Source organism: Paroedura picta, chromosome 14 (assembly GCF_049243985.1).
Source record: "Paroedura picta isolate Pp20150507F chromosome 14, Ppicta_v3.0, whole genome shotgun sequence".
Taxonomy (NCBI): Eukaryota; Metazoa; Chordata; class Lepidosauria; order Squamata; family Gekkonidae; genus Paroedura; species Paroedura picta.
In genome coordinates, this window is record NC_135382.1 from 35622786 (window position 1) to 35633174 (window position 10389).

The following is a 10389-nucleotide window of genomic DNA, read 5'->3' on the forward strand; positions in this document are numbered from 1 at the left end:
TCGCTTCTGGCAGCTCCACGTCTTCACGTTGGGATTAATTTCCAAGCGGTTCGAGGGAAGATTTGTGGTCAAAGCTTTATTGTCGGTTAGTTTTGGCAGGAGAAGGGATGTGATGCCCCATCTTGTTTTGATCAGTTGTGTTACGTCTCATTCTAGTTTGCTACTTGCAGGCTCAGCATTCATATATATATATATATCTATTTTTGCAATCAGTGTCTTTTTATTCTCCGTTCTAAAATAAATATGCTTAGAATGGCTGGTTCCGTGAAGCACAGCATGCAAAGAGTCACCTCTGATTTAGAGATTTCAGCTCTAGCTATAGATTGAACCTTGGGACGTCATACGAGTGCCTGTAAACTCTTCATCTCACGCAATAAACATGCCTCCGAATATACATAATCATAAAGTTTGCGGTTATTTAGATGATTAATTACCCTGATGGACCTTATTGCTTCGGTACTGATTTAAATATAATGCTTGGCTATTGAAAATCCATCTGACACCTATAACGGCTGCACATCCAGCCCATAAAATGCCATAAATCATAGAGACATCCTCTTGGCCTGAATGCATTTCTCTCTCTCTCTCTTCCCCCTTCTCCTCTGCTGAAAGTGTCATCATGGGTTTGAACCAATGCAAATATTTAAAACCGTAGGCAAATATGGGAAGGGGCCATAACTCAGTGGTGGAACATCTGCTTGGCATACTGAAAACTCCAGGTTCAATACCCAACGTTTCCAGTTAAAAGGACCAATAGGAGGAGAAGATGCAAAAGACCTTTCCCTGAGACTCTGGAGAAGGGATGGGTACGAACTCAGGAAATGCGGTTCGGTTTCCGGTTCGTGATGTGTGCTGTTCGGAAATCATGGACCATCATAAATTTGTAGTCACCTTCTGAGTTATGGCCACCGAAGGAATGTGTCCCCAGGAAAGCACCTTCTATGGAAATGACCCCAACTTTCCTGGGAGCACCTTTTGGGGGGCTGTAACTCATCAGACTTGGAGGCCAGGCAGAGGGGAGCCAGAAAGGGGCATCACATCAAAATGGCTGGCCATCATCCTTCCTCTGTATGCTACATTGGCCAGACCTCACCTGGAGTCCTGTGTGCAGTTCTGGAGGCCTCACTTCAAAAAGGACGTGGAAAAAAATGGAGAGGGGGCAGAGGAGAGTGACGAGGGTGATTCGGGGCCTGGGAACCAAGCCCTATGAGGAACGGCTGGGGGACTTGGGAATGTTTGGCCTGGGGAAGTTAAGAGGGGACATGATGGTTCTCTTGAAAGGTGGTCACTTGGAGGAGGACAGGGAGTGGCTGTAGTGGGCAGCAGAGGATAGGATCCTCAGTAATGGCTTTAAGCTATGTGTGAAAGGGTACTGGCTAGATACCAGGAAAAAAAAATTCACAGTATGAGTAGGTCAGCAGTGGAAGGGGCCGCCTAAGGAGGTGGTGAGCTTCCCTTCCCTGGCGGTCTTCAAGCAGTGGCTGGACAGAGACTTATCATGAATAATTTAGGCCGAACCTACACTGAGCAGGGGGTTGGACTGGTCTCTGTCACCCCTTCCAATTCTGTGATTCTATGACTAAAACGACTAGACCAGGGGTAGTCAAACTGCGGCCCTCCAGATGTCCATGGACTACAATTCCCAGGAGCCCCTGCCAGCATTCGCTGGCAGGGGCTCCTGGGAATTGTAGTCCATGGACATCTGGAGGGCCGCAGTTTGACTACCCCTGGACTAGACCGTGGCCAGGCAGCCCAGAAAACCCACAACACCCAGTTGGCCATGAAAGCCACCCATGATCTGAAAGAGCCAAACCAAACCCCAATCTCCCCATGCCTCTTTAGTCCTCGACCATGCCAGGGGAGTTCTCCACGCCACACTTTCCATGCTCCTTCTCGGCGGTGGCACCCAATACATGTTGTGGGTTTCAGGAAGAAAACATGTTTGGGAGAAGGCAGCCAAAACTGGGCTTCTACCTCCCGGTGGTCATTTTCCTCCTGCCGTCCCATCTCCCCTCGTCCCCTTCGTTGTCCCCGGATTTCTCCGGTTGGGTGCCCGGCGAAAGGAGCGCGAAGCCGGGCACAAGAGCCTTTTAATTCCAGCGTAATCTCCAGTGGTCCAAATTACCAGCAAACATGTTCTCATTAATTCCTGTAAGGGATGCTGGAGCGTTGACCCTCCATTGTTCTTCTTATCGGGAAGTGGCTGAGTCATCCTATTAATAAGGCATCACTCACGTAAGTGGTCATTCACTCGGCCGGGGCTAAAGATAGATGCAGCCTTTTGAAGTCCAGGCAAGCCAGTAAAAGACTCCGATGATTTCCATTATGAATGCTCATCCAGTTGGGGAGGGGGTGTGTGCATTGGAATTATAAAGAAAGCCTCTGCCCCTTCAAGTAATTCTCACACTGGTTGGGGAAAAAAAAATGTATGCATGTCTTCGGAGATGGGACAAAAAAGGGAAACCTCTTTGCAAAGGAGTAATTTATGCAGGGGGTGAGGTGTGGGGGGAAGGGGAGAAGCCGCTACCTTAAACCTGAAACAATTTTAAGGGAGGTTTGGATGCCTTATCCCTGCTGTTACAACCCCCCCCCTTCCTGCAAGTCCTTCTTTGGATTTTCTCCCCACCCCCCAGCAGATCAAAGGCATGTCAATAATAGCATAATAATGTTGACCAAGCTGTGGGACCCAATAGGGTAGTCCTTGACCCTTTGCTAGGGCAGCAGTGGGGGGAGGGGAGGGTTGCCAGCTCTGGGTTGAGAAATACCTGGAGACTTTATAGGCAGAGCTGAGATTGGGCAGGATTTGGGAGCATGGGGGGGGGACTTTGGTAGAGTATGATTCTATGGAGTCAGCCCTACAAAGCAGCCATTTTCTCCAGGGGGACTGATCTCTTTAGTCTGGAGGTGACCTGCAATTCCAGGAGATCCCCAGGTCCTACCTGGGGAATGGCCTCCGGGGGAGGGGGATGAGAATCAGGCAGAAATCGCCATTGGTCCCACAACATGACGGGTCATCCAGGCCTTGACATCATCACGTCAGCGTAACACTCTAGGATTCAGCAGAAGCTCTATGATCAACCCATAGTTTGGCCCTGACGTGACACAATCGCCTCATCATGACACTCTAGGATTCATGGGTAAAATCCCACTTCCTGGAAAAACACGCCAACCCCCAGTTTCACAGAGCAGGTTGGGAAAACCTAACCAGCAAACAGAAAAGTTACAGCTGGCACACCTTTACTACGAACGTACGGCCGAAGGGCACGCACCGCTGACTTAAACAAAAGGCAAACGATTTGGCAGCCGGGTTTGGGAATGTGGATACCCTCCAAATCTTGAATGCTCCCCCTCCAGCGACGCAGAGGCATGACAAATAGCGCACATAACACTCCCCCCCCCCGTTGCATTAAAACACAGAGAAGGTGGGAGGATATGAAGCGGAAGACAAACTTTGAATGGAATGCACACCAACAGCATTGGGGGGGGTGCAAAACAGGAAAACTAAAGTCCCTGTTTAGTGGATTACACCGGACGTTTTTGTTTGTGTGCGCTCAAGTGTGAGGCAGCTGTGGTGGGAAAGGTAGGAGGAACTGCGCCGATAAATCCCCGGGTGTGTGCATCTGAAGGCAGTCAGATGTTCTTGCCCACCAAGAGCCAGTTTGGTGTAGTGGTTAGGGGTGTGGACTTCTAATCTGGCAAGCCGGGTTCGATTCCCCACCGTCCCCACCACATGCAGCTAGCTGGGTGACCTTGGGCTCGCCATGGCACTGATAAAGCTGTTCTGACCGAGCAGTGATATCAGGGCTCTCTCAGCCTCACCCACCTCACAGGGTGTCTGTTGTGGGGAGAGGAAAGGGAAGGCGACTGTAAGCCGCTTTGAGACTCCTTCTGGTAGGGAAAAGCAGCATAGAAGAACCAACTCTTCTTCTTTCTTCTTCTTCTTCAATGGCCCGCAGGCCTGAATGCGGCTTGGGAGCTCTAATGTTTGAGGACTCTGTGCTGCAACACGGATTATATATTCCCAAGAAAATCCAAGAGCAAACAAGAGCCCTGAAAAGATGGGAAAAGCTTGATTTTGTGATTCGATATCAAGGACGGATTAGTGTCCTGGTGCCTTCTGAGCCAGGTGTGCCCTCAATGAAGGAGTATCATGTTCTCACTTGGGTTGGGATAAAGAGGGCATCGCTTGTCATACCCAGCTGGGCACATTTGGGAAGGTTTGCCAAGTGGATTTGCCAACTCGGGGTGGGGAAATATCTGGATGTTTTTGGGGGTGAAGTCTGGGGAGGGTGGACTTTGGGGAGGGATGGGACCTCAGCAGGGTAGAATTATTGGGATATTTAAGGTAGTAACAGGCCTCTTTTAATTATTCTGCCTTCCAACCGGGAATGCACCTGCCATTCATCACTAATCTTGACGTACTTATTCCCTCAACTATGTTTTTCAAACTGGTGTTGAACCCAAAGGGCTGATGACCGGATAACCTTATAAACTTGGCTTGTTACTCTAGCAACGCTCTTGAGTGGCTTAACCACCTTCAGTATACTGCACATTTGTTGCATATTTTCATGATGCTGTTTGCTGACGTGTCGCTAATTTACTCTTTCTTTGCACACGTCATCTAGTGATTTCCGTTGCATTGCCTGAGGAACCGTGCATGCACACGACAGCTCCCACCTTGAATAAAGCTTTGTGGTGGGTCTTAAAGGGGCCATCCGATTCAGAGTTCATTCGAATCGATCCCCTTTGTGTTCAGCTTTCAGTCGAAAGGGGAAAGAGAAAGCTAATCTAAAGAGCATTTTCCTGGTCACCCATGGCCAGCTAATCCGGCATGCGTAGGAGTATGCTGGCCTTGGTTCTACAGGAGGAAGACCTGTAGAGACATGTGTCTTCATGGAAGGCCATGGAAGAGAGCGAGAGGACAAGGACTCAGTTTGCACAGCAAGATCCATTGGCTGTCTCCAGCACGTCCCAATGTTTCGTTTTTTCCAGTCATCTCATTGGTGGCCCGTATTGGTCCCCCCCCCTCCCCAAGTGTATTTTCCGTGTCGGCCTAGCGAACACAAAGGCCCAATGTAATCCGCTGGGAGAACACACAGTCTGGGTTTCATTCATGTGTTTGAGGCCATTGTCACAGCTGGGCACAAAAGAATAATCTGATTGCGCCTCCAGAAGCAAGAAAGGATCCGTGAGTGAAGGATGCCTTCTCTTTAAACCCCTTTCTTTGCAACGCTTATTGAACCTCCCCTCAGAGTCACCGGGGAGGCACACACTGGACTCACAATGGGGGGGCAACCGTTGGCCATTCAAGGGCTAATTTAGTATCAAGCGGCCAATATGGCTGACCGGCAGATTACAAAAATCGTCAAGTTTGCCCAACCCGGGGGATAATAAATAAATAAAAGATTACGCTGCCCCGCGATCCGGGGTGAGCCATTAGGAACGAGAAGACGGGGGGAATCCAAGCTCACTTCTGTTTCCTCTGTCTGGCCTTCTAATAGAGGGGAGAGGAGTCATTTCTGAAGACGAAGAAGGCCAAATTTGATTTAATTTCATTCATTCCGGTATATCCTGCCTTTCTGCCCTGTACAGACCCAGAGCGTCTTACATCGTTCGCCTCGACTCCAATTTTATCCTCACAACAACCCTGCGAGGTAGATTACGCCGATATGGGGCCAGGGTTCCCCAACAAGCTCCCATGGCAGAGTGGGAATTCGAACTCGGGTCTCCCAGGTTTCAAGCTGACAGTCAGAAGACCCCAATGGGTGACCAGTGGACAAAAAAGACATTAGATTCTATCATCCAGAAGGCGGAACAGTCTTAAAGGTGTCTTCGGCATGTATTGTAGGAACACCTGCTCTGTGTTGGGAAATGGCCAGAAATTTCAGCGGTGGAGCCTGAGGAGGTTGAGATTTGGGGAGGGGTTTCAATGGGCTAGAACAAGGGTAGTCAACCTGTGATCCTCCAGATGTTCATGGACTACAATTCCCATGAGCCCCTGCCAGCGTTCGCTGGCAGGGGCTCATGGGAATTGTAGTCCATGAACATCTGGAGGACCACAGGTTGACTCCCTCTGGGCTAGAATGCCTCAGAGTCTACCTTGCAAAGCAGTTGTTCTCTTTGAAGGCACTGATCTCTGTCATCTTACCTGAGGGTTGCCAGATCTGGGTTGGGAAATACCTGGAGAATTTGGGGATGGAGCTGGGATTGGGCGGGATTTGGGACAGGGAGGGACCTCCGTGGAGCATAACCCTACGGCGTCCAACCGCCAAAGCTGCCACTTTCTCCAGGGGAAGCGGATCTCTTTAGTCTGGTAAGGAGCTATAATTCCAGGGGATCCCCAGGTCCCGCCTGGAGATTGGTTCATCTCTACTAGATGAACTATAATTCCCGATCTCCAGGTACCACCTGAAGGTTGGTAAGCTTGGATAGTATTGGGGCTCTGCAAAATACCCCTCCCCTCCCAACCAAACCCTAACAGGTGTTTTTTTAATTTCTCTAAAAGGGGGGGATGATATCACGTGGGAAATACCGCTGGAGGCCTGTCGGCTGCTGGAGCCTGTTTCTAGCCAGCCTGGAAAGCAGCCTTTTTATATGCTTGACCTCTGTCTGCAAACCGTCTGTTTCTCCTTCCCACCCCCACCCCCCCTTTGTACCCCAAGCCCTCTGCTATAAAACGAAAAAAACGGTGCCCGGTGATCGCTGGAGGTCTGCTCCTCGCATTCATCCGGCCATTTGTACTTTTCGCAGGCATAATCAGGTTCCTGTTGCTATCAGCGGGGAATGGCAGCTTGGCTACTTTATGGGTTCAAAGTAAAAAGGGAGGGGGAGCGGGGCTCATTCTCCCCCCACCTCCCCTTCCCCAGCCCCCCCACCCTCTTCCATGCCCCTGCTCCCAAGATAAGCAGAGGGGGGGGGGGAGAAGCTTGGTCGTTTTAGACTGGGGTGGGGGTGGGCGGGTAGTCGTATTGGTCTGAAAGCCCAACCAAGCTGGAGTTGGGTAGCATCTTTAAGACCTGCAAAGTTTTATTCAAAGTTCCAGCCTTGGTGTGCGGGCGTGAATAAAACTCTTGAATGAACCTCTGTTGCTCTTCAAGGTGCCCCAATAAGTTTGTGTTCTCTTCTTTGATTTAAAGCATGCAAAAAGGGCTTCTCTTCTCTCTCTCTCTCTCTGTTTATATTTTCCATGCATGCATTCAGGGGCTGGTTTGGGGTGGGGGGGGGAGGGAGGGAGACTTCATTTATATGTTAATATCAAGCCCCTGCACTCAGATTCAACTAACAGACTATTTCATGGGAAGCCGGCAATTTTTTCTTCTTCTTTTGGTCAGCCTGGATTCTCCTTTTCTGGTTTCCATGGAGTCAATCGTCTTGATTCGAAAAACAATGGGGTTCCCCTCCTCTCCAGGGGTCATTCTGTTCCAGAGCCCTTCTCCGGTTACAGTTTGTGCATGCGATGAACCTGGAATGTCTTCCCGAGCGTGGAAAACATATATGTATTTATCTCTCCTGGAAAGGATCAGGATTTAGATAAGCAAAGGGAATACTTTGGGGCTTTGGGCCGAAGGGGTTAATTTGATGGACCAGGCCTCATTGCCTTATTGTGATCATTGACTGAACCAGACCGACCCATTCCTTGGAAACCAGCGGAGTTAACAGGATAGGCAGGGGGGAGGGAACCGGTGGAGTTCTGATGTGTGGGAATTTGTACGAGAGCGAGAGATAATTATTGCTTGTTCGTGCTCTGGCAAACTTTCCGCCGCCGTCTCTTAACTCGAGCTTCTTACCTGACACGATGAACTGCCATTTTTATTCACTCCTTCCATTGCTAATTAATTTCCAAAGGTTTAATTATGTGCTTGCTTCCCAAGCCAACGCGGACTCATGTGCAGAGCCGAAATGGACTTCTTTCCCGTTTTTGCTGATGCTCTGTTTGCAAATATACGTTTGAAGGTTTACCCATCTTTATTCATTACTCAAGGCAACTGTTTGATGCTCGCGTAACCTGTTTTTTTTTTTTTTTTAAAAAACAGACCAGTTCTGTTAAGATAAATTGAGATGTGCGAGATTTAGAAAACTGGTTGCCTATTCATGGGGAAAACCGCATTTAAGTTTCCGTGAACGGAATTAGAAAGTAACGGGTTGCTTAAAAATCTCGCCCGCGAAATCGATAGGACTCCGAAGTGTTTCATTTGGGGAGGACGGTGCCTTGCTTTTTAAAGATTTGCTCAAGCCAAATCAACAAGTTTCATTGAACAGGACTGAAAATCCTGAAAGGGAGACGGGAACAAGCGATATGAATCTTTGAGTGTGCACACACCACTAGGAAAGAACAGGAGGAGAGGCCTAGTGCAGCTTACTGTTTCACACAATGATGGGTGGGTTTTGCTTGATGCCATATCACAGCTTAAATAGTTAGGTGGTATTTAAAATGAGGTTTATTTATTTCTATTTACATTTATGACCTACCACTCCCACAGAGTGGCTCGTGGTGGATAATGATCCCCCATATACCCCAACGATAATTTTAAAAACCCATTAAAACCCACCCTCGATGGTGACCCAACCCCACTTTTCCATGCTCATGGACTGTACACAATAGCCTCCAGGAGAGCACACCTTGGCGGCTGATGACCTGGGTAGCACAGAGAAGGGCTCAGATCTACCTGCCTTGGCCTCAACCAAAGAGCTGGCAGAAGAGCTCCTGCAGACCCTGCAGAACTGGGAAAATTCCATGAGAGCCCTCAGCTCTCCTGTTCCACCAGGTGAGGGCCAGGAGTGAAAAGGCCCTGGTCAAGATCTGTCTTCTCAACCGCTTGCTGGAACTAGCCCATTAGGAAGGAGGGCCTTTTGTTTTTGCATTTCAAAACATGGCAACTCCTTTTGCTCCTGAGTAGGCACAGACTGCTGTCTCCAGAATGATGGATGCAGCTCCAGCTACTCCAGTGCAAATCCATTTGGAGATTTGGCTCCTTTTGAACTGTGAACAAGTCTACCATTTGGACCGATTGGGGTGAACCAGATTGTGCATAGTTGCAGAGAAGGTCTCCCTGACCCTGTTCTTTGCAAGGCTCTTTGCAGGGCTGGTGAGAAACACTCCAGAAGGGATGAGTTTGCAAAATTTCCCCCATCTTGAGGTGGCCACTGGGCCCCTCCAAAATCAAGAGTCCACCGCAGGCTTTCCCAACCAGGTTCACGAAACCCTGGCGTTTCTTGATAGCCCTGAAAGGGTTTCCCGAATGGGTGCGAGTTAATTCATTTTAATATACTTTTAAAATTTGTTAAGCATTTATCAGGTGGTGCAACCACATATGGTCACTGAGCCCCCTTCCAGAATGGCCAGTGATGGGCCTGGAGGGGGTAGGAAGGGGAGGGGGCCCGCATGGGCGTGTCCACAGCAATGTTTCCTTAAAATATTCTTCACAATCACACTTGTTCTGGGGTTTCTCCAAGCTGGAAATCATGCGAGTCCCGATTTCAAAGGCGAGAGAATTGATTTGGTGCCGCTCCAAGCCCCTTCTGCTCCACCGGCAACAAGGACAAAATGTTTCATTTCGTTATAGATTAATAATTCAGAGTACAAACAGTTCCAAGCCAATTTTCACAAGGGGGGGGGCATAAAAAACGCAATATTAAACAAACCGGAGGGCCAAAGGCCAGCCTGTTCTTACTAATCATTCTCAGAGTTACATCTTTTTCTCCCCCCCCCTCCTCTTTTGAAAGCGATGACACAAACTATTCTTCATAAAACAACTGAACTTTGCAACCCAAATATCAAGGTGAATGGCTCTGAATCATAGAGGCCTGCGGAGAATAATGAAGTGTAAACTTTGCGGGAGGACACGCAGTTCCCAAACAAGCGGGGCAACACACACAAACACACACAATCACATGCTTTTGGTCAACAGGGAAATGCACGTTATGATCCGTGGGGAACAATCAGGAATTGCTTTGCCTGTCGAGGAGGCACCAGAGCTACCTTTGTCTTTATGACACTGCAAAAATGCAAAGGAAAACAAATTACCTGGCAAGGGATCTGGCCCAAAGAGCAATTTTTTCTCTGCATCCAGGCTGGGCTGGCCTCAGCAGAACCTGAGGCTGGGCAGCTGCCAGGGCCAGGAACGCTGACCTCCAGGTGGGACCTGAGGATCCCGCGTAATTATCACTCATCTCCAGGCTACAGAGATCAGTTCCCTTGTAGAAAAACGGGTGCTGCGGAGAGGGGAATTGTAATGTTCCCCCTCTGAGGTTCCTGTCCAACCCTGGGTCCAGCCCAAATCTACGTATGTTTCCCAACCTGGATATGGTAACCCCATCCCCACATCTCTTGCTGCTGGACAGGCAGTCCATGACAACTGCACTCAGGGTCCTGGGCTTCTGGAGGGGCCC